The following is a 23,752-nucleotide window of genomic DNA, read 5'->3' on the forward strand; positions in this document are numbered from 1 at the left end:
ACACGAGCGTGACAGCATTCGAACCTGTAATCTTCAGATCCGAAGCCCGACGCCTTATCCATTAGGCCACACAGTCACTGACGACTAAGTGCAACTTGTATATGACTCATCTCGAAACGCTCTCACCCCTGATAATTTGTGTTTTCGTTCTACACAGCCGCTGCCCTTGCTCTTCCCCCCCCCCCCCCCCCCATTCGTTACTTTCAACCTCTTACGTGATGACCAAATATAGACTGGGAAACAAGACCACACACTTTGTGCATACGGAATCGAAGGCAGGGCGTGCCTCGCCGCATTTGCCACGATGGCCATTTGCTACTTCTGCAGAAGCGGCGGCGACGACGACGACGACGACGACGACGACCGCGAGAGGCTCTGACATATGTGAGAAATACATCTATAAAATGTAATTCAGACTGCCTCGTCCCACCTTATGCTGTACCGCTTTGGCAAAGGCTTTATCTGCGCCATTCGCCTTAATCACATCTGAGAGTAATTCTTAATAAAAGGCATGTCGCTAATTGTTCGTCATCACAGATACTGTTTGCCATACGGCCACGACGCGCAACTGATTTCCAAAATTCGACTTCTTCCTTTGAGGATGGAACTCACGAGCCTTGGTTTACTAGTCCAGTGCTCAACCACTGAGCTAAAGAGGCGCGGCGAGCGGTGCTTCTGCGTACTTCGTCCTTACGGTCGTCTGGATCATCAGACTTCAGCTGACAACACTTCATATTACCGACTAAAATTTTCAGCTATGGTGACCCATTACTGCTTGGCTACACATCTGACACGTAACCGATGTCCTCTCCAAACAACAACACTTGCATTTCAGAACATGTCTTTCACACATGTCTACAAAATCACCTTCACCTTCAAATACAGTTTCCTTGCGACTGACAGAGACGTAGGCAAAGTTTAAAGTTGCTATTTCCATTACATCACGTTACTCAGAAAAATGGTAATTTACATCTGCAGCGGAACATAATTCCGTTCCGCCCAGCGTGGATCACGAACCCACGACCCTGAGGTTAAGAGTCTCATGCTCTACAGACTGAGCTAGCCGGGCTGCTTCGGTGAATACTTGCCGGGCAGCACGTCTTATAGTACTCGTTTGGGTTGGGTGGTCCCATACAGAATCTCTCCATGCTGCCTAATGTTTTCCTAACGTCACACTCGTCACGTACTTCACTTTTATTTCATAATCATTTCTGAGAGGTAAAGGAATTGCATGACAACCTGCAGAGCTAGTGGCGTCAAAATTAACACTCATACTTGATGTGACTCAAAAGGCGAACGAGTTATTTTCCGACGTTGTTTTAGATGTGCAAGTGCCAGTGGAAACTCGCGGTGACGGCACTCTGCCGACCATTCCGCTAGTTAACACCGGTCTTGTAGTGCGTGTTTCAAGCTCAAGAGCATCTCCAAGTAGAAAATGGTCAACAGCAACATTCAGACGGTTTCGTACTGCTCAAATGCTACATTAAAACGGTATGTTTCTTTTTCAGAACTGATAAAACGCGAGCGTGACAGCATACGAACATGTAATCTTCAGATCCGAAGTCCGACGCCTTATCCATTAGGCCACACAGTCACTGATGAACAAGTGCAACTTGTATATGACTCATCTCGAAACGCTCACACCCGTGATAATTTGTGTTTTCGTTCTACACAGCCGCTGCCCTTGCTCTTTCCCACCCATTCGTTACATCCAACCTCTTACGTGACCGACCAAATATAGACTGGGAAACAAGACCACACACTTTGTGCATACGGAATCGAAGGCAGGGCGTGCCTCGCCGCATTTGCCACGATGGCCATTTGCTACTTCTGCAGAAGCGGTGGCGGCGACGACGACGACGACCGCGTGAGGCTCTGACATATGTGAGAAATACATCTATAAAATGTAATTCAGACTGCCTCGTCCCACCTTATGCTGTACCGCTTTGGCAAAGGCTTTATCTGCGCCATTCGCCTTAATCACATCTGAGAGTAATTCTTAATAAATGGCATGTCGCTAATTGTTCGTCATCACAGATACTGTTTGCTATACGGCCACGAAGCGCAACTGATTTCCAAAATTCGACTTCTTCCTTTGAGGATGGAACTCACTACCCTTGGTTTATTAGTCCAGTGCTCTACCACTGAGCTAAAGAGGCGCGAAATAGCGGTACTTCTGCGTACTTCGTCCTTACGGTCGTCTGGATCATCAGACTTCAGCTGACAACACTTCATATTACCGACTAATATTTGCAGCTATGGCGACCCATTACTGCTTGGCTACACATCTGACACGTAACCGATGTCCTCTCCAAACAACAACACTTGCATTTCAGAACATGTCTTTCACACATGTCTACAAAATCACCTTCACCTTCAAATACAGTTTCCTTGCGACTGACAGAGACGTAGGCAAAGTTTAAAGTTGCTATTTCCATTACATCACGTTAATCAGAAAAACGGTAATTTACATCTGCAGCGGAACAAAATTCCGTTCCACCCAGCGTGGGGCACGAACACACGACCCTGAGATTAAGAGTCTCATGCTCTACCGACGGAGCCAGCCGGGCTGCTTCGGTGAGTACTTGCCGGGCAGCACGTCACATAGTACTCGTTTGGGTTGGGTGGTCCCATACAGAATCTCTCCATGCTGCCTAATGTTTTCCTAACGTCACACTCGTCACGTACTTCACTTTTATTTCATAATCATTTCTGGGAGGTAAAGGAATTGCATGACAACCTGCAGAGCTAGTGGCGTCAAAATTAACACTCATACTTGATGTGACTCAAAAGGCGAACGAGTTACTTTCCGACGTTGTTTTAGATGTGCAAGTGCCAGTGGAAACTCGCGGTGACGGGACTCTGCCGACCATTTCATTAGTTAACACCGGTCTTGTAGTATGTGTTTCAAGCTCAAGAGCATCTCCAAGCAGAAAATGGTCAACAGCAACATTCAGACGGTTTCGTACTGCTCAAATGCTACATTAAAACGGTACGTTTCTTTTTCAGAACTGATAAAACACGAGCGTGACAGCATTCGAACCTGTAATCTTCAGATCCGAAGCCCGACGCCTTATCCATTAGGCCACACAGTCACTGACGACTAAGTGCAACTTGTATATGACTCATCTCGAAACGCTCTCACCCCTGATAATTTGTGTTTTCGTTCTACACAGCCGCTGCCCTTGCTCTTCCCCCCCCCCCCCCCCCATTCGTTACTTTCAACCTCTTACGTGATGACCAAATATAGACTGGGAAACAAGACCACACACTTTGTGCATACGGAATCGAAGGCAGGGCGTGCCTCGCCGCATTTGCCACGATGGCCATTTGCTACTTCTGCAGAAGCGGCGGCGACGACGACGACGACGACGACGACGACCGCGAGAGGCTCTGACATATGTGAGAAATACATCTATAAAATGTAATTCAGACTGCCTCGTCCCACCTTATGCTGTACCGCTTTGGCAAAGGCTTTATGTGCGCCATTCGCCTTAATCACATCTGAGAGAAATTCTTAATAAAAGGCATGTCGCTAATTGTTTGTCATCACAGATACTGTTTGCTATACGGCCACGACGCGCAACAGATTTCCAAAATTCGACTTCTTCCTCTGAGGATGGAACTCACGAACCCTGGTATACTAGTCCAGTGCTCTACTACTGAGCTAAAGAGGCGCGGCCTAGCGGTACTTCTGCGTACTTCGTCCTTACGGTCGTCTGGATCATCAGACTTCAGCTGACAACACTTCATATTACCGACTAATATTTGCATCTATGGCGACCCATTACTGCTTGGCTACACATCTGACACGTAACCGATGTCCTCTCCAAACAACAACACTTGCATTTCAGAACATGTCTTTCACACATGTCTACAAAATCACCTTCACCTTCAAATACAGTTTCCTTGCGACTGACAGAGACGTAGGCAAAGTTTAAAGTTGCTATTTCCATTACATCATGTTAATCAGAAAAACGGTAATTTACATCTGCAGCGGAACAAAATTCCGTTCCGCCCAGCGTGGGGCTCGAACCCACGACCCTGAGATTAAGAGTCTCATGCTCTACCGACTTAGCTAGCCGGGCAGCTTCGGTGAATACTTGCCGGCCAGCACGTCACACAGTAATCGTTTGGGTTGGGTGGTCCCATACAGAATCTCTCCATGCTGCCTAATGTTTTCCTAACGTCACACTCGTCACGTACTTCACTTTTATTTCATAATCATTTCTGAGAGGTAAAGGAATTGCATGACAACCTGCAGAGCTAGTGGCGTCAAAATTAACACCCATACTTGATGTGACTCAAAAGGCGAACGAGTTACTTTCCGACGTTGTTTTAGATGTGCAAGTGCCAGTGGAAACTCGCGGTGACGGCACTCTGCCGACCATTTCGCTAGTTAACACCGGTCTTGTAGTGTGTGTTTCAAGCTCAAGAGCATCTCCAAGCAGAAAATGGTCAACAGCAACATTCAGACGGTTTCGTACTGCTCAAATGCTACACTAAAACGGTATGTTTCTTTTTCAGAACTGATAAAACGCGAGCGTGACAGCATTCGAACATGTAATCTTCAGATCCGAAGTCCGACGCCTTATCCATTAGGCCACACAGTCACTGATGAACAAGTGCAACTTGTATATGACTCATCTCGAAACGCTCACACCCGTGATAATTTGTGTTTTCGTTCTACACAGCCGCTGCCCTTGCTCTTTCCCACCCATTCGTTACATCCAACCTCTTACGTGACCGACCAAATATAGACTGGGAAACAAGACCACACACTTTGTGCATACGGAATCGAAGGCAGGGCGTGCCTCGCCGCATTTGCCACGATGGCCATTTGCTACTTCTGCAGAAGCGGCGGCGGCGACGACGACGACGACGACGACGACGACGACGACGACAACGACGACGACGACGACGACGACCGCGAGAGGCTCTGACATATGTGAGAAATACATCTATAAAATGTAATTCAGACTGCCTCGTCCCACCTTATGCTGTACCGCTTTGGCAAAGGCTTTATGTGCGCCATTCGCCTTAATCACATCTGAGAGTAATTCTTAATAAAAGGCATGTCGCTAATTGTTCGTCATCACAGATACTGTTTGCTATACGGCCACGACGCGCAACTGATTTCCAAAATTCGACTTCTTCCTTTGAGGATGGAACTCACGAGCCTTGGTTTACTAGTCCAGTGCTCTACCACTGAGCTAAAGAGGCGCGGCCTACCGGTACTTCTGCGTACTTCGTCCTTACGGTCGTCTGGATCATCAGACTTCAGCTGACAACACTTCATATTACCGACTAATATTTGCAGCTATGGCGACCCATTACTGCTTGGCTACACATCTGACACGTAACCGATGTCCTCTCCAAACAACAACACTTGCATTTCAGAACATGTCTTTCACACATGTCTACAAAATCACCTTCACCTTCAAATACAGTTTCCTTGCGACTGACAGAGACGTAGGCAAAGTTTAAAGTTGCTATTTCCATTACATCACGTTAATCAGAAAAACGGTAATTTACATCTGCAGCGGAACAAAATTCCGTTCCGCAAAGCGTGGGGCTCGAACCCAGCACCCTGAGATTAAGAGTCTCATGCTCTACCGACTGAGCTAGCCGGGCAGCTTCGGTGAATACTTGCCGGCCAGCACGTCACACAGTACTCGTTTGGGTTGGGTGGTCCCATACAGAATCTCTCCATGCTGCCTAATGTTTTCCTAACGTCACACTCGTCACGTACTTCACTTTTATTTCATAATCATTTCTGAGAGGTAAAGGAATTGCATGACAACCTGCAGAGCTAGTGGCGGCAAAATTAACACTCATACTTGATGTGACTCAAAAGGCGAACGAGTTACTTTCCGACGTTGTTTTAGATGTGCAAGTGCCAGTGGAAACTCGCGGTGACGGCACTCTGCCGACCATTTCGCTAGTTAACACCGGTCTTGTAGTGTGTGTTTCAAGCTCAAGAGCATCTCCAAGCAGAAAATGGTCAACAGCAACATTCAGACGGTTTCGTACTGCTCAAATGCTACACTAAAACGGTATGTTTCTTTTTCAGAACTGATAAAACGCGAGCGTGACAGCATTCGAACATGTAATCTTCAGATCCGAAGTCCGACGCCTTATCCATTAGGCCACACAGTCACTGATGAACAAGTGCAACTTGTATATGACTCATCTCGAAACGCTCACACCCGTGATAATTTGTGTTTTCGTTCTACACAGCCGCTGCCCTTGCTCTTTCCCACCCATTCGTTACATCCAACCTCTTACGTGACCGACCAAATATAGACTGGGAAACAAGACCACACACTTTGTGCATACGGAATCGAAGGCAGGGCGTGCCTCGCCGTATTTGCCCCGATGGCCATTTCTACTTCTGCAGAAGCGGCGGCGGCGACTACGACGACGACGACCGCGAGAGGCTCTGACATATGTGAGAAATACATCTATAAAATGTAATTCAGACTGCCTCGTCCCACCTTATGCTGTACCGCTTTGGCAAAGGCTTTATCTGCGCCATTCGCCTTAATCACATCTGAGAGTAATTCATAATAAAAGGCATGTCGCTAATTGTTCGTCATCACAGATACTGTATGCTATACGGCCACGACGCGCAACTGATTTCCAAAATTCGACTTCTTCCTTTGAGGATGGAACTCACGAACCCTGGTATACTAGTCCAGTGCTCTACCACCGAGCTAAAGAGGCGCGGCCTAGCGGCACTTCTGTGTACTTCGTCCTTACGGTCGTCTGGATCATCAGACTTCAGCTGACAACACTTCATATTGCCGACTAATATTTGCATCTATGGCGACCCATTACTGCTTGGCTACACATCTGACACGTAACCGATGTCCTCTCCAAACAACAACACTTGCATTTCAGAACATGTCTTTCACACATGTCTACAAAATCACCTTCACCTTCAAATACAGTTTCCTTGCGACTGACAGAGACGTAGGCAAAGATTAAAGTTGCTATTTCCATTACATCACGTTAATCAGAAAAACGGTAATTTACATCTGCAGCGGAACAAAATTCCGTTCCGCCCAGCGTGGGGCACGAACCCACGACCCGGAGATTAAGAGTCTCATGCTCTACCGACGGAGATAGCGGGGCTGCTTCGGTGAATACTTGCCGGACAGCACGTCACATAGTACTCGTTTGGGTTGGGTGGTCCCATACAGAATCTCTCCATGCTGCCTAATGTTTTCCTAACGTCACACTCGTCACGTACTTCACTTTTATTTCATAATCATTTCTGAGAGGTAAAGGAATTGCATGACAACCTGCAGATCTAGTGGCGTCAAAATTAACACTCATACTTGATGTGACTCAAAAGGCGAACGAGTTACTTTCCGACGTTGTTTTAGATGTGCAAGTGCCAGTGGAAACTCGCGGTGACGGCACTCTGCCGACCATTTCGCTAGTTAACACCAGTCTTGTTGTGTGTGTTTCAAGCTCAAGAGCATCTCCAAGCAGACAATGGTCAACAGCAACATTAAGACGGTTTCGTACTGCTCAAATGCTACATTAAAACGGTATGTTTCTTTTTCAGAACTGATAAAACGCGAGTGTGACAGCATTCGAACCTGTAATCTTCAGATCCGAAGTCCGACGCCTTGTCCATTCGGCCACACAGTCACTGACAACCAATTGCAACTTGTATATGACTCATCTCGAAACGCTCACACCCCTGATAATTTGTGTTTTCGTTCTACACAGCCGCTGCCCTTGCTCTTTCCCACCCATTCGTTACATTCAACCTCTTACGTGACCGACCAAATATAGACTGGGAAACAAGACCACACACTTTGTGCATACGGAATCGAAGGCAGGGCGTGCCTCGCCGCATTTGCCACGATGGCCATTTGCTACTTCTGCAGAAGCGGCGTCGGCGACGACGACGACGACGACGACGACGACAACGACCGCGAGAGGCTCTGACATATGTGAGAAATACATCTATAAAATGTAATTCAGACTGCCTCGTCCAACCTTATGCTGTACCGCTTTGGCAAAGGCTTTATCTGCGCCATTCGCCTTAATCACATCTGAGAGTAATTCTTAATAAAAGGAATGTCGCTAATTGTTCGTCATCACAGATACTGTTTGCTATACGGCCACGACGCGCAACTGATTTCCAAAATTCGACTTCTTCCTTTGAGGATGGAACTCACGACCCTTGGTTTACTAGTCCAGTGCTCTACCATTGAGCTGAAGGGGCGCGGCCTAGCGGTATTTTTGCGTACTTCGTCCTTACGGTCGTCTGGATCATCAGACTTCAGCTGACAACACTTCATATTACTGACTAATATTTGCAGCTATGGCGACCCATTACTGCTTGGCTACACATCTGACACGTAACCGATGTCCTCTCCAAACAACAACACTTGCATTTCAGAACATGTCTTTCACACATGTCTACAAAATCACCTTCACCTTCAAATACAGTTTCCTTGCGACTGACAGAGACGTAGGCAAAGTTTAAAGTTGCTATTTCCATGTCATCACGTTAATCAGAAAAACGGTAATTTACATCTGCAGCGGAACAAAATTTCGTTCCGCCCAGCGTGGCGCTCGAACCCACGACCCTGAGATTAAGAGTCTCATGCCTTACCGACTGAGCTAGCCGGGCTGCTTTGGTGAATACTTGCCGGCCAGCACGTCACACAGTACTCGTTTGGGTTGGGTGATCCCATACAGAATCTCTCCATGCTGCCTAATGTTTTCCTAACGTCACACTCGTCACGTACTTCACTTTTATTTCATAATCATTTCTGAGAGGTAAAGGAATTGCATGACAACCTGCAGAGCTAGTGGCCTCAAAATTAACACTCATACTTGATGTGACTCAAAAGGCGAACGAGTTACTTTCCGACGTTGTTTTAGATGTGCAAGTGCCAGTTTAAACTCGCGGTGACGGCACTCTGCCGACCATTTCGCTAGTTAACACCGGTCTTGTAGTATGTGTTTCAAGCTCAAGAGCATCTCCAAGCAGAAAATGGTCAACTGCAACATTCAGACGGTTTCGTACTGCTCAAATGCTACATTAAAACGGTACGTTTCTTTTTCAGAACTGATAAAACACGAGCGTGACAGCATTCGAACCTGTAATATTCAGATCCGAAGCCCGACGCCTTATCCATTAGGCCACACAGTCACTGACGACTAAGGGCAACTTGTATATGACTCATCTCGAAACGCTCACACCCCTGATAATTTGTGTTTTCGTTCTACACAGCCGCTGCCCTTGCTCTTCCCCACCCATTCGTTACTTTCAACCTCTTACGTGATGACCAAATATAGACTGGGAAACAAGACCACACACTTTGTGCATACGGAATCGAAGGCAGGGCGTGCCTCGCCGCATTTGCCACGATGGCCATTTGCTACTTCTGCAGAAGCGGCGGCGACGACGACGACGACGACGACGACGACCGCGAGAGGCTCTGACATATGTGAGAAATACATCTATAAAATGTAATTCAGACTGCCTCGTCCCACCTTATGCTGTACCGCTTTGGCAAAGGCTTTATCTGCGCCATTCGCCTTAATCACATCTGAGAGTAATTCTTAATAAAAGGCATGTTGCTAATTGTTCGTCATCACAGATACTGTTTCCTATACGGCCACGACGCGCAACTGATTTCCAAAATTCGACTTCTTCCTTTGAGGATGGAACTCACGAGCCTTGGTTTACTAGTCCAGTGCTCAACCACTGAGCTAAAGAGGCGCGGCGAGCGGTGCTTCTGCGTACTTCGTCCTTACGGTCGTCTGGATCATCAGACTTCAGCTGACAACACTTCATATTACCGACTAATATTTGCAGCTATGGCGACCCATTACTGCTTGGCTACACATCTGACACGTAACCGATGTCCTCTCCAAACAACAACACTTGCATTTCAGAACATGTCTTTCACACATGTCTACAAAATCACCTTCACCTTCAAATACAGTTTCCTTGCGACTGACAGAGACGTAGGCAAAGTTTAAAGTTGCTATTTCCATTACATCACGTTACTCAGAAAAATGGTAATTTACATCTGCAGCGGAACATAATTCCGTTCCGCCCAGCGTGGGGCACGAACCCACGACCCTGAGGTTAAGAGTCTCATGCTCTACAGACTGAGCTAGCCGGGCTGCTTCGGTGAATACTTGCCGGGCAGCACATCATATAGTACTCGTTTGGGTTGGGTGGTCCCATACAGAATCTCTCCATGCTGCCTAATGTTTTCCTAACGTCACACTCGTCACGTACTTCACTTTTATTTCATAATCATTTCTGAGAGGTAAAGGAATTGCATGACAACCTGCAGAGCTAGTGGCGTCAAAATTAACACTCATACTTGATGTGACTCAAAAGGCGAACGAGTTACTTTCCGACGTTGTTTTAGATGTGCAAGTGCCAGTGGAGACTCGCGGTGACGGCACTCTGCCGACCATTTCGCTAGTTAACACCGGTCTTGTAGTGCGTGTTTCAAGCTCAAGAGCATCTCCAAGCAGAAAATGGTCAACAGCAACATTCAGACGGTTTCGTACTGCTCAAATGCTACATTAAAACGGTATGTTTCTTTTTCAGAACTGATAAAACGCGAGCGTGACAGCATACGAACATGTAATCTTCAGATCCGAAGTCCGACGCCTTATCCATTAGGCCACACAGTCGCTGATGAACAAGTGCAACTTGTATATGACTCATCTCGAAACGCTCACACCCGTGATAATTTGTGTTCTCGTTCTACACAGCCGCTGCCCTTGCTCTTTCCCACCCATTCGTTACATCCAACCTCTTACGTGACCGACGAAATATAGACTGGGAAACAAGACCACACACTTTGTGCATACGGAATCGAAGGCAGGGCGTGCCTCGCCGCATTTGCCACGATGGCCATTTGCTACTTCTGCAGAAGCGGCGGCGACGACGACGACGACGACGACGACGACGACGACGACCGCGAGAGGCTCTGACATATGTGAGAAATACATCTATAAAATGTAATTCAGACTGCCTCGTCCCACCTTATGCTGTACCGCTTTGGCAAAGGCTTTATGTGCGCCATTCGCCTTAATCACATCTGAGAGTAATTCTTAATAAAAGGCATGTCGCTAATTGTTCGTCATCACAGATACTGTTAGCTATACGGCCACGACGCGCAACTGATTTCCACAATTCGACTTCTTCCTTTGAGGATGGAACTCACGAGCCTTGGTTTACTAGTCCAGTGCTCTACCACTGAGCTAAAGAGGCGCGGCCTACCGGTACTTCTGCGTACTTCGTCCTTACGGTCGTCTGGATCATCAGACTTCAGCTGACAACACTTCATATTACCGACTAATATTTGCAGCTATGGCGACCCATTACTGCTTGGCTACACATCTGACACGTAACCGATGTCCTCTCCAAACAACAACACTTGCATTTCAGAACATGTCTTTCACACATGTCTACAAAATCACCTTCACCTTCAAATACAGTTTCCTTGCGACTGACAGAGACGTAGGCAAAGTTTAAAGTTGCTATTTCCATTACATCACGTTAATCAGAAAAACGGTAATTTACATCTGCAGCGGAACAAAATTCCGTTCCGCAAAGCGTGGGGCTCGAACCCACGACCCTGAGATTAAGAGTCTCATGCTCTACCGACTGAGCTAGCCGGGCAGCTTCGGTGAATACTTGCCGGCCAGCACGTCACACAGTACTCGTTTGGGTTGGGTGGTCCCATACAGAATCTCTCCATGCTGCCTAATGTTTTCCTAACGTCACACTCGTCACGTACTTCACTTTTATTTCATAACCATTTCTGAGAGGTAAAGGAATTGCATGACAACCTGCAGAGCTAGTGGCGGCAAAATTAACACTCATACTTGATGTGACTCAAAAGGCGAACGAGTTACTTTCCGACGTTGTTTTAGATGTGCAAGTGCCAGTGGAAACTCGAGGTGACGGCACTCTGCCGACCATTTCGCTAGTTAACACCGGTCTTGTAGTGTGTGTTTCAAGCTCAAGAGCATCTCCAAGCAGAAAATGGTCAACAGCAACATTCAGACGGTTTCGTACTGCTCAAATGCTACACTAAAACGGTATGTTTCTTTTTCAGAACTGATAAAACGCGAGCGTGACAGCATTCGAACATGTAATCTTCAGATCCGAAGTCCGACGCCTTATCCATTAGGCCACACAGTCACTGATGAACAAGTGCAACTTGTATATGACTCATCTCGAAACGCTCACACCCGTGATAATTTGTGTTTTCGTTCTACACAGCCGCTGCCCTTGCTCTTTCCCACCCATTCGTTACATCCAACCTCTTACGTGACCGACCAAATATAGACTGGGAAACAAGACCACACACTTTGTGCATACGGAATCGAAGGCAGGGCGTGCCTCGCCGCATTTGCCACGATGGCCATTTGCTACTTCTGCAGAAGCGGCGGCGACGACGACGACGACGACGACGACGACCGCGAGAGGCTCTGACATATGTGAGAAATACATCTATAAAATGTAATTCAGACTGCCTCGTCCCACCTTATGCTGTACCGCTTTGGCAAAGGCTTTATCTGCGCCATTCGCCTTAATCACATCTGAGAGTAATTCTTAATAAAAGGCATGTTGCTAATTGTTCGTCATCACAGATACTGTTTGCTATACGGCCACGACGCGCAACTGATTTCCAAAATTCGACTTCTTCCTTTGAGGATGGAACTCACGAGCCTTGGTTTACTAGTCCAGTGCTCAACCACTGAGCTAAAGAGGCGCGGCGAGCGGTGCTTCTGCGTACTTGGTCCTTACGGTCGTCTGGATCATCAGACTTCAGCTGACAACACTTCATATTACCGACTAATATTTGCAGCTATGGCGACCCATTACTGCTTGGCTACACATCTGACACGTAACCGATGTCCTCTCCAAACAACAACACTTGCATTTCAGAACATGTCTTTCACACATGTCTACAAAATCACCTTCACCTTCAAATACAGTTTCCTTGCGACTGACAGAGACGTAGGCAAAGTTTAAAGTTGCTATTTCCATTACATCACGTTACTCAGAAAAATGGTAATTTACATCTGCAGCGGAACATAATTCCGTTCCGCCCAGCGTGGGGCACGAACCCACGACCCTGAGGTTAAGAGTCTCATGCTCTACAGACTGAGCTAGCCGGGCTGCTTCGGTGAATACTTGCCGGGCAGCACATCATATAGTACTCGTTTGGGTTGGGTGGTCCCATACAGAATCTCTCCATGCTGCCTAATGTTTTCCTAACGTCACACTCGTCACGTACTTCACTTTTATTTCATAATCATTTCTGAGAGGTAAAGGAATTGCATGACAACCTGCAGAGCTAGTGGCGTCAAAATTAACACTCATACTTGATGTGACTCAAAAGGCGAACGAGTTACTTTCCGACGTTGTTTTAGATGTGCAAGTGCCAGTGGAAACTCGCGGTGACGGCACTCTGCCGACCATTTCGCTAGTTAACACCGGTCTTGTAGTGCGTGTTTCAAGCTCAAGAGCATCTCCAAGCAGAAAATGGTCAACAGCAACATTCAGACGGTTTCGTACTGCTCAAATGCTACATTAAAACGGTATGTTTCTTTTTCAGAACTGATAAAACGCGAGCGTGACAGCATACGAACATGTAATCTTCAGATCCGAAGTCCGACGCCTTATCCATTAGGCCACACAGTCGCTGATGAACAAGTGCAACTTGTATATGACTCATCTCGAAACGCTCACACCCGTGATAATTTGTGTTTTCGTTCTACACAGCCGCTGCCCTTGCTCTTTCCCACCCATTCGTTACATCCAACCTCTTACGTGACCGACGAAATATAGACTGGGAAACAAGACCACACACTTTGTGCATACGGAATCGAAGGCAGGGCGTGCCTCGCCGCATTTGCCACGATGGCCATTTGCTACTTCTGCAGAAGCGGCGGCGGCGGCGGCGACGACGACGACGACGACGACGACGACGACGACCGCGAGAGGCTCTGACATATGTGAGAAATACATCTATAAAATGTAATTCAGACTGCCTCGTCCCACCTTATGCTGTACCGCTTTGGCAAAGGCTTTATGTGCGCCATTCGCCTTAATCACATCTGAGAGTAATTCTTAATAAAAGGCATGTCGCTAATTGTTCGTCATCACAGATACTGTTTGCTATACGGCCACGACGCGCAACTGATTTCCAAAATTCGACTTCTTCCTTTGAGGATGGAACTCACGAGCCTTGGTTTACTAGTCCAGTGCTCTACCACTGAGCTAAAGAGGCGCGGCCTACCGGTACTTCTGCGTACTTCGTCCTTACGGTCGTCTGGATCATCAGACTTCAGCTGACAACACTTCATATTACCGACTAATATTTGCAGCTATGGCGACCCATTACTGCTTGGCTACACATCTGACACGTAACCGATGTCCTCTCCAAACAACAACACTTGCATTTCAGAACATGTCTTTCACACATGTCTACAAAATCACCTTCACCTTCAAATACAGTTTCCTTGCGACTGACAGAGACGTAGGCAAAGTTTAAAGTTGCTATTTCCATTACATCACGTTAATCAGAAAAACGGTAATTTACATCTGCAGCGGAACAAAATTCCGTTCCGCAAAGCGTGGGGCTCGAACCCACGACCCTGAGATTAAGAGTCTCATGCTCTACCGACTGAGCTAGCCGGGCAGCTTCGGTGAATACTTGCCGGCCAGCACGTCACACAGTACTCGTTTGGGTTGGGTGGTCCCATACAGAATCTCTCCATGCTGCCTAATGTTTTCCTAACGTCACACTCGTCACGTACTTCACTTTTATTTCATAACCATTTCTGAGAGGTAAAGGAATTGCATGACAACCTGCAGAGCTAGTGGCGGCAAAATTAACACTCATACTTGATGTGACTCAAAAGGCGAACGAGTTACTTTCCGACGTTGTTTTAGATGTGCAAGTGCCAGTGGAAACTCGCGGTGACGGCACTCTGCCGACCATTTCGCTAGTTAACACCGGTCTTGTAGTGTGTGTTTCAAGCTCAAGAGCATCTCCAAGCAGAAAATGGTCAACAGCAACATTCAGACGGTTTCGTACTGCTCAAATGCTACACTAAAACGGTATGTTTCTTTTTCAGAACTGATAAAACGCGAGCGTGACAGCATTCGAACATGTAATCTTCAGATCCGAAGTCCGACGCCTTATCCATTAGGCCACACAGTCACTGATGAACAAGTGCAACTTGTATATGACTCATCTCGAAACGCTCACACCCCTGATAATTTGTGTTTTCGTTCTACACAGCCGCTGCCCTTGCTCTTTCCCACCCATTCGTTACATCCAACCTCTTACGTGACCGACCAAATATAGACTGGGAAACAAGACCACACACTTTGTGCATACGGAATCGAAGGCAGGGCGTGCCTCGCCGCATTTGCCCCGATGGCCATTTGCTACTTCTGCAGAAGCGGCGGCGGCGACGACGACGACGACGACCGCGAGAGGCTCTGACATATGTGAGAAATACATCTATAAAATGTAATTCAGACTGCCTCGTCCAACCTTATGCTGTACCGCTTTGGCAAAGGCTTTATCTGCGCCATTCGCCTTAATCACATCTGAGAGTAATTCTTAATAAAAGGCATGTCGCTAATTGTTCGTCATCACAGATACTGTTTGCTATACGGCCACGACGCACAACTGATTTCCAAAATTCGACTTCTTCCTTTGAGGATGGAACTCACGACACTTGGTTTACTAGTCCAGTGCTCTACCACTGAGCTAAAGGGACGCGGCCTAGCGGTACTTTTGCGTACTTGGTCCTTACGGTCGTCTGGATCATCAGACTTCAGCTGACAACACTTCATATTACTGACTAATATTTGCAGCTATGGCGACCCATTACTGCTTGGCTACACATCTGACACGTAACCGATGTCCTCACCAAACAACAACACTTGCATTTCAGAACATGTCTTTCACACATGTCTACAAAATCACCTTCACCTTCAAATACAGTTTCCTTGCGACTGACAGAGACGTAGGCAAAGTTTAAAGTTGCTATTTCCACTACATCACGTTAATCAGAAAAACGGTAATTTACATCTGCAGCGGAACTAAATTCCGTTCCGCCCAGCGTGGGGCTCGAACCCACAACCCTGAGATTAAGAGTCTCATGCTCTACCGACTGAGCTAGCCGGGCTGCTTCGGTGAATACTTGCCGGCCAGCACGTCACACAGTACTCGTTTGGGTTGGGTGGTCCCATACAGAATCTCTCCATGCTGCCTAATGTTTTCCTAACGTCACACTCGTCACGTACTTCACTTTTATTTCATAATCATTTCTGAGAGGTAAAGGAATTGCATGACAACCTGCAGAGCTAGTGGCATCAAAATTAACACTCATACTTGATGTGACTCAAAAGGCGAACGAGTTACTTTCCGACGTTGTTTTAGATGTGCAAGTGCCAGTGGAGACTCGCAGGTGACGGCACTCTGCCGACCATTTCGCTAGTTAACACCGGTCTTGTAGTGTGTGTTTCAAGCTCAAGAGCATCTCCAAGCAGACAATGGTCAACAGCAACATTCAGACGGTTTCGTACTGCTCAAATGCTACATTAAAACGGTATGTTTCTTTTTCAGAACTGATAAAACGCGAGCGTGACAGCATTCGAACCTGTAATCTTCAGATCCGAAGTCCGACGCCTTATCCATTAGGCCACACAGTCACTTACGAACAAGTGCAACTTGTATATGACTCATCTCGAAACGCTCACACCCCTGATAATTTGTGTTTTCTTTCTACACAGCCGCTGCCCTTGCTCTTTCCCACCCATTCGTTACATTCAACTTCTTACGTGACCGCCCAAATATAGACTGGGAAACAAGACCACACACTTTGTGCATACGGAATCGAAGGCAGGGCGTGCCTCGCCGCATTTGCCACGATGGCCATTTGCTACTTCGGCAGAAGCGGCGGCGGCGACGACGACGACGACGACGACGACCGCGAGAGGCTCTGACATATGTGAGAAATACATCAATAAAATGTAATTCAGACTGCCTCGTCCCACCTTATGCTGTACCGCTTTGGCAAAGGCTTTATGTGCACCATTCGCCTTAATCAGATCAGAGAGTAATTCTTAATAAAAGGCATGTCGCTAATTGTTCGTCATCACAGATACTGTTTGCTATACGGCCACGACGCGCAACTGATTTCCAAAATTCGACTTCTTCCTTTGAGGATGGAACTCACGACCCTTGGTTTACTAGTCCAGTGCTCTACCACTGAGCTAAAGGGACGCGGCCTAGCGGTACTTTTGCGTACTTGGTCCTTACGGTCGTCTGGATCATCAGACTTCAGCTGACAACACTTCATATTACTGACTAATATTTGCAGCTATGGCGACCCATTACTGCTTGGCTACACATCTGACACGTAACCGATGTCCTCACCAAACAACAACACTTGCATTTCAGAACATGTCTTTCACACATGTCTACAAAATCACCTTCACCTTCAAATACAGTTTCCTTGCGACTGACAGACACGTAGGCAAAGTTTAAAGTTGCTATTTCCATGTCATCACGTTAATCAGAAAAACGGTAATTTACATCTGCAGCGGAACAAAATTTCGTTCCGCCCAGCGTGGGGCTCGAACCCACGACCCTGAGATTAAGAGTCTCATGCTCTACCGACTGAGCTAGCCGGGCTGCTTTGGTGAATACTTGCCGGCCAGCACGTCACACAGTACTCGTTTGGGTTGGGTGATCCCATACAGCATCTCTCCATGCTGCCTAATGTTTTCCTAACGTCACACTCGTCACGTACTTCACTTTTATTTCATAATCATTTCTAAGAGGTAAAGGAATTGCATGACAACCTGCAGAGCTAGTGGCGTCAAAATTAACACTCATACTTGATGTGACTCAAAAGGCGAACGAGTTACTTTCCGACGTTGTTTTAGATGTGCAAGTGCCAGTGGAAACTCGCGGTGACGGCACTCTGCCGACCATTTCGCTAGTTAACACCGGTCTTGTAGTGTGTGTTTCAAGCTCAAGAGCATCTCCAAGCAGAAAATGGTCAAAAGCAACATTCAGACGGTTTCGTACTGCTCAAATGCTACATTAAAACGGTATGTTTCTTTTTCAGAACTGATAAAACGCGAGTGTGACAGCATTCGAACCTGTAATCTTCAGATCCGAAGTCCGACGCCTTATCCATTAGGCCACACAGTCACTGACGACCAATTGCAACTTGTATATGACTCATCTCGAAACGCTCACACCCCTGATAATTTGTGTTTTCGTTCTACACAGCCGCTGCACTTGCTCTTTCCCACCCATTCGTTACATTCATCCTCTTACGTGACCGACCAAATATAGACTGGGAAACAAGACCACACACTTTGTGCATGTTGTTGTTGTTGTTGTTGTGGTCTTCAGTCCTGAGACTGGTTTGATGCAGCTCTCCATGCTACTCTATCCTGTGCAAGCTTCTTCATCTCCCAGTACCTACTGCAACCTACATCCTTCTGAATCTGCTTAGTGTACTCATCTCTCGGTCTCCCTCTACGATTTTTACCCTCCACACTGCCCTCCAATGCTAAATTGGTGATCCCTTGATGCCTCAAAACATGTCCTACCAACCGATCCCTTCTTCTAGTCAAGTTGTGCCACAAACTTCTCTTCTCCCCAATCCTGTTCAATACCTCCTCATTAGTTACGTGATCTATCCACCTTATCTTCAGTATTCTTCTGTAGCACCACATTTCGAAAGCTTCTATTCTCTTCTTGTCCAAACTAGTTATCGTCCATGTTTCACTTCCATACATGGCTACACTCCAAACAAATATTTTCAGAAATGACTTCCTGACACTTAAATCTATATTCGATGTTAACAAATTTCTCTTCTTCAGAAACGCTTTCCTTGCCATTGCCAGTCTACATTTTATATACTCTCCACTTCGACCATCATCAGTTATTTTACTTCCTAAATAGCAAAACTCCTTTACTACTTTAAATGTCTCATTTCCTAATCTAATTCCCTCCGCATCACCCGATTTAATTTGACTACATTCCATTATCCTCGTTTTGCTTTTGTTGATGTTCATCTTATATCCTCCTTTCAAGACACTGTCCATTCATTTCAACTGCTCTTCCAAGTCCTTTGCCGTCTCTGACAGAATTACAATGTCATCGGCGAACCTCAAAGTTTTTACTTCGTCTCCATGAATTTTAATACCTACTCCAAATTTTTCTTTTGTTTCCTTTACTGCTTGCTCAATATACAGATTGAATAACATCGGGGAGAGGCTACAACCCTGTCTCACTGCTTTCCCAACCACTGCTTCCCTTTCATGCCCCTCGACTCTTATAACTGCCATCTGGTTTCTGTACAAATTGTAAATAGCCTTTCGCTCCCTGTATTTTACCCCTGCCACCTTTAGAATTTGAAAAAGAGTATTCCAGTCAACATTGTCAAAAGCTTTCTCTAAGTCTACAAATGCTAGAAACGTAGGTTTGCCTTTTCTTAATCTTTCTTCTAAGATAAGTCGTAAGGTCAGTATTGCCTCACGTGTTCCAACATTTCGACGGAATCCAAACTGATCCTCCCCGAGGTCCGCATCTACCAGTTTTTCCATTCGTCTGTAAAGAATTCGCGTTAGTATTTTGCAGCTGTGACTTATTAAACTGATAGTTCGGTAATTTTCACATCTGTCAGCACCTGCTTTCTTTGGGATTGGAATTATTATATTCTTCTTGAAGTCTGAGGGTATTTGGCCTGTCTCATACATCTTGCTCACCAGCTGGTAGAGTTTTGTCATGACTGGCTCTCCCAAGGCCGTCAGTAGTTCTAATGGAATGTTGTCTACTCCGGGGGCCTTGTTCCGACTCAGGTCTTTCAGTGCTCTGTCAAACTCTTCACGCAATATCGTATCACCCATTTCGTCTTCATCTACATCCTCTTCCATTTCCATAATATTGTCCTCAAGTACATCACCCTTGTATAATCCTTCTATATACTCCTTCCACCTTTCTGCCTTCCCTTCTTTGCTTAGAACTGGGTTGCCATATGAGCTCTTGATATTCATACACGTGGTTCTCTTCTCTCCAAAGGTCTCTTTAATTTTCCTGTAGGCAGTATCTATCTTACCCCTAGTGAGATAAGCCTCTACATCCTTACATTTATCCTCTAGCCATCCCTGTTTAGCCATTTTGCACTTCCTCTCGATCTCATTTTTGAGACGTTTGTATTCCTTTTTGCCTGCTTCATTTACTGCATTTTTATAATTTCTCCTTTCATCAATTAAATTCAATATTTCTTCTGTTACCCAAGGATTTCTAGCAGCCCTCGTCTTTTTACCTACTTTATCCTCTGCTGCCTTCACTACTTCATCCCTCAGAGCTACCCATTCTTCTTCTACTGTATTTCTTTCCCCTATTCCTGTCAATTGTTCCCTTATGCTCTCCCTGAAACTCTGTAAAAACATCAGGTCTTTCAGTTTATCCAGGTCCCATCTCCTTAATTTCCCACATTTTTGCAGTTTCTTCAGTTTTAATCTATAGGTCATAACCAATAGATTGTGGTCAGAGTCCACATCTGCCCCTGGAAATGTCTTACAACTTAAAACCTGGTTCCTAAATCTCTGTCTTACCATTATATAATCTATCTGATACCTTTTAGTATCTCCAGGGTTCTTCCACGTATACAACCTTCTTTCATGATTCTTGAACCAAGTGTTACCTATGACTAAGTTGTGCTCTGTACAAAATTCTACTAGGCGGCTTCCTCTTTCATTTCTTAGCCCCAATCCATATTCACCTACTATGTTTCCTTCTCTCCCTTTTCCTACACTCGAATTCCAGTCACCCATTACTATTAAATTTTCGTCTCCCTTCACTATCTGAATAAATTCTTTTATTTCATCGTACATTTCTTCAATTTCTTCGTCATCTGCAGAGCTAGTTGGCATATAAACTTGTACTACTGTAGTAGGTGTGGGCTTCGTATCTATCTTGGCCACAATAATGCGTTCACTATGCTGTTTGTAGTAGCTTACCCGCATTCCTATTTCCCTATTCATTATTAAACCTACTCCTGCATTACCCCTATTTGATTTTGTGTTTATAACCCTGTAATCACCTGACCAGAAGTCTTGTTCCTCCTGCCACCGAACTTCACTAATTCCCACTATATCTAACTTTAACCTATCCATTTCCCTTTTTAAATTTTCTAACCTACCAGCCCGATTAAGGGATCTGACATTCCACGCATACGGAATCGAATGCAGGGCGTGCCTCGCCGCATTTGCCACGATGGCCATTTGCTACTTCTGCAGAAGCGGCGGCGGCGACGACGACGACGACGACGACGACGACGACGACCGCGAGAGGCTCTGACATATGTGAGAAATACATCTATAAAATGTAATTCAGACTATCTCGTCCCACCTTATGCTGTACCGCTTTGGAAAAGGCTTTATCTGCGCCATTCGCCTTAACCACATCTGAGAGTAATTCTTAATAAAAGGCATGTCGCTAATTGTTCGTCATCACAGATACTGCTTGCTATACGGCCACGACGCGCAACTGATTTCCAAAATTCGACTTCTTCCTTTGAGGATGGAACTCACGACCCTTGGTTTACTAGTCCAGTGCTCTACCACTGAGCTAAAGAGGCGCGGCCTAGCGAAACTTCTGCGTACTTCGTCCTTACGGTCGTCTGGATCATCAGACTTCAGCTGACAACACTTCATATTACCCACTAATATTTGCAGCTATGGCGACCCATTACTGCTTGGCTACACATCTGACACTTAACCGATGTCCTCTCCAAACAACAACACTTGCATTTCAGAACATGTCTTTCACACGTGTTTACAAAATCACCTTCACCTTCAAATACAGTTTCCTTGCGACAGACAGAGACTTAGGCAAAGTTTAAAGTTGCTATTTCCATTTCATCACGTTAATCAGAAAAACGGTAATTTACATCTGCAGCGGAACAAAATTTCGTTCCGCCCAGCGTGGGGCTCGAAACCACGACCCTAAGACTAAGAGTCTCATGCTCTACCAACTGAGCTAGCCGGGCAGCTTTGGTGAATACTTGCCGGCCAGCACGTCACACAGTACTCGTTTGGGTTGGGTGGTCCCATACAGAATCTCTCCATGCTGCCTAATGTTTTCCTAACGTCACACTCGCCACGTACTTCACTTTTATTTCATAATCATTTCTGAGAGGTAAAGGAATTGCATGACAACCTGCAGAGCTAGTGGCGTCAAAATTAAGACTCATACTTGATGTGACTCAAAAGGCGAACGAGTTACTTTCCGACGTTGTTTTAGATGTGCAAGTGCCAGTGGAAACTCCCGATGACTTCAATCTGCCGACCATTTCGCTAGTTAACACCGGTCTTGTAGTGTGTGTTTCAAGCTCAAGAGCATCTCCAAGCAGAAAATGGTCAACACCAACATTCAGACGGTTTCGTACTGCTCAAATGCTACATTAAAACGGTATGTTTCTTTTTCAGAACTGATAAAACGCGAGCGTGACAGCATTCGAACCTGTAATCTTCACATCCGAAGTCCGACGCCTTATCCATTAGGCCACACAGTCACTGACGACCAAGTGTAACTTGTATATGACTCATCTCGAAACGCTCACACAGCTGATAATTTGTGTTTTCGTTCTACACAGCCGCTGCCCTTGCTCTTTCCCACCCATTCGTTACATTCAACCTCTTACGTGACCGCCCAAATATAGACTGGGAAACAAGACCACACACTTTGTGCATACGGAATCGAATGCAGGGCGTGCCTCGCCGCATTTGCCACGATGGCCATTTGCTACTTCTGCAGAAGCGGCGGCGACGACGACGACGACGACGACGACGACGACCGCGAAAGGCTCTGACATATGTGAGAAATACATCTATAAAATGTAATTCAGACTGCCTAGTCCCTCCTTATGCTGTACCGCTTTGGCAAAGGCTTTATCTGCGCCATTCGCCTTAACCACATCTGAGAGTAATTCTTAATAAAAGGCATGTCGCTAATTGTTCGTCATCACAGATACTGCTTGCTATACGGCCTCGACGCGCAACTGATTTCCAAAATTTGACTTCTTCCTTTGAGGATGGAACTCACGACCCTTGGTTTACTAGTCCAGTGCTCTACCACTGAGCTAAAGAGGCGCGGCCTAGCGGAACTTCTGCGTACTTCGTCCTTACGGTCGTCTGGATCATCAGACTTCAGCTGACAACACTTCATATTACCGACTAATATTTGCAGCTATGGCGACCCATTACTACTTGGCTACACATCTGACACGTAACCGATGTCCTCACCAAACAACAACACTTGCATTTCAGAACATGTCTTTCACACATGTCTACAAAATCACCTTCACCTTCAAATACAGTTTCCTTGCGACTGACAGAGACGTAGGCAAAGTTTAAAGTTGCTATTTCCATTACATCACGTTAATCAGAAAAACGGTAATTTACATCTGCAGCGGAACAAAATTCCTTTCCGCCCAGCGTGGGGCTCCAACCCACGACCCTGAGATTAAGAGTCTCATGCTCTGCCGACTGAGCTAGCCGGGCTGCTTCGGTGAATACTTGCCGGCCAGCACGTCACACAGTCCTCGTTTGGGTTGGGTGGTCCCATACAGAATCTCTCCATGCTGCCTAATGTTTTCCTAACGTCACACTCGTCACGTACTTCACTTT

The 23,752-nt window shown here is 46.1% G+C and overlaps 12 non-coding genes across 12 annotated transcripts; all 12 read right to left on the reverse strand.

Moving 5' to 3' along the window:
- Positions 1–2,497: 2,497 nt before the first annotated feature.
- Positions 2,498–2,570, reverse strand: Trnak-cuu (transfer RNA lysine (anticodon CUU)). The gene has a single exon. It is a non-coding gene; the product is annotated as a tRNA-Lys (tRNA).
- A 1,445-nt stretch (positions 2,571–4,015) lies between these two features.
- On the reverse strand, positions 4,016–4,088 carry Trnak-cuu (transfer RNA lysine (anticodon CUU)). Its single transcript has one exon. It is a non-coding gene; the product is annotated as a tRNA-Lys (tRNA).
- Positions 4,089–5,561: 1,473 nt separating this feature from the next.
- Positions 5,562–5,634, reverse strand: Trnak-cuu (transfer RNA lysine (anticodon CUU)). The gene has a single exon. It is a non-coding gene; the product is annotated as a tRNA-Lys (tRNA).
- Positions 5,635–8,583: 2,949 nt separating this feature from the next.
- Positions 8,584–8,656, reverse strand: Trnak-cuu (transfer RNA lysine (anticodon CUU)). Its single transcript has one exon. It is a non-coding gene; the product is annotated as a tRNA-Lys (tRNA).
- Positions 8,657–10,091: 1,435 nt separating this feature from the next.
- Trnak-cuu (transfer RNA lysine (anticodon CUU)) lies at positions 10,092–10,164 on the reverse strand. Its single transcript has one exon. It is a non-coding gene; the product is annotated as a tRNA-Lys (tRNA).
- A 1,446-nt stretch (positions 10,165–11,610) lies between these two features.
- On the reverse strand, positions 11,611–11,683 carry Trnak-cuu (transfer RNA lysine (anticodon CUU)). Its single transcript has one exon. It is a non-coding gene; the product is annotated as a tRNA-Lys (tRNA).
- A 1,436-nt stretch (positions 11,684–13,119) lies between these two features.
- On the reverse strand, positions 13,120–13,192 carry Trnak-cuu (transfer RNA lysine (anticodon CUU)). Its single transcript has one exon. It is a non-coding gene; the product is annotated as a tRNA-Lys (tRNA).
- Positions 13,193–14,644: 1,452 nt separating this feature from the next.
- Trnak-cuu (transfer RNA lysine (anticodon CUU)) lies at positions 14,645–14,717 on the reverse strand. The gene has a single exon. It is a non-coding gene; the product is annotated as a tRNA-Lys (tRNA).
- Positions 14,718–16,148: 1,431 nt separating this feature from the next.
- Trnak-cuu (transfer RNA lysine (anticodon CUU)) lies at positions 16,149–16,221 on the reverse strand. Its single transcript has one exon. It is a non-coding gene; the product is annotated as a tRNA-Lys (tRNA).
- A 1,438-nt stretch (positions 16,222–17,659) lies between these two features.
- Trnak-cuu (transfer RNA lysine (anticodon CUU)) lies at positions 17,660–17,732 on the reverse strand. Its single transcript has one exon. It is a non-coding gene; the product is annotated as a tRNA-Lys (tRNA).
- A 4,308-nt stretch (positions 17,733–22,040) lies between these two features.
- Positions 22,041–22,113, reverse strand: Trnak-cuu (transfer RNA lysine (anticodon CUU)). Its single transcript has one exon. It is a non-coding gene; the product is annotated as a tRNA-Lys (tRNA).
- Positions 22,114–23,553: 1,440 nt separating this feature from the next.
- Positions 23,554–23,626, reverse strand: Trnak-cuu (transfer RNA lysine (anticodon CUU)). The gene has a single exon. It is a non-coding gene; the product is annotated as a tRNA-Lys (tRNA).
- Positions 23,627–23,752: the final 126 nt, after the last annotated feature.

The sequence above is a fragment of the Schistocerca gregaria genome, chromosome 8 (genome assembly GCF_023897955.1).
Source record: "Schistocerca gregaria isolate iqSchGreg1 chromosome 8, iqSchGreg1.2, whole genome shotgun sequence".
NCBI classification, from domain to species: Eukaryota; Metazoa; Arthropoda; class Insecta; order Orthoptera; family Acrididae; genus Schistocerca; species Schistocerca gregaria.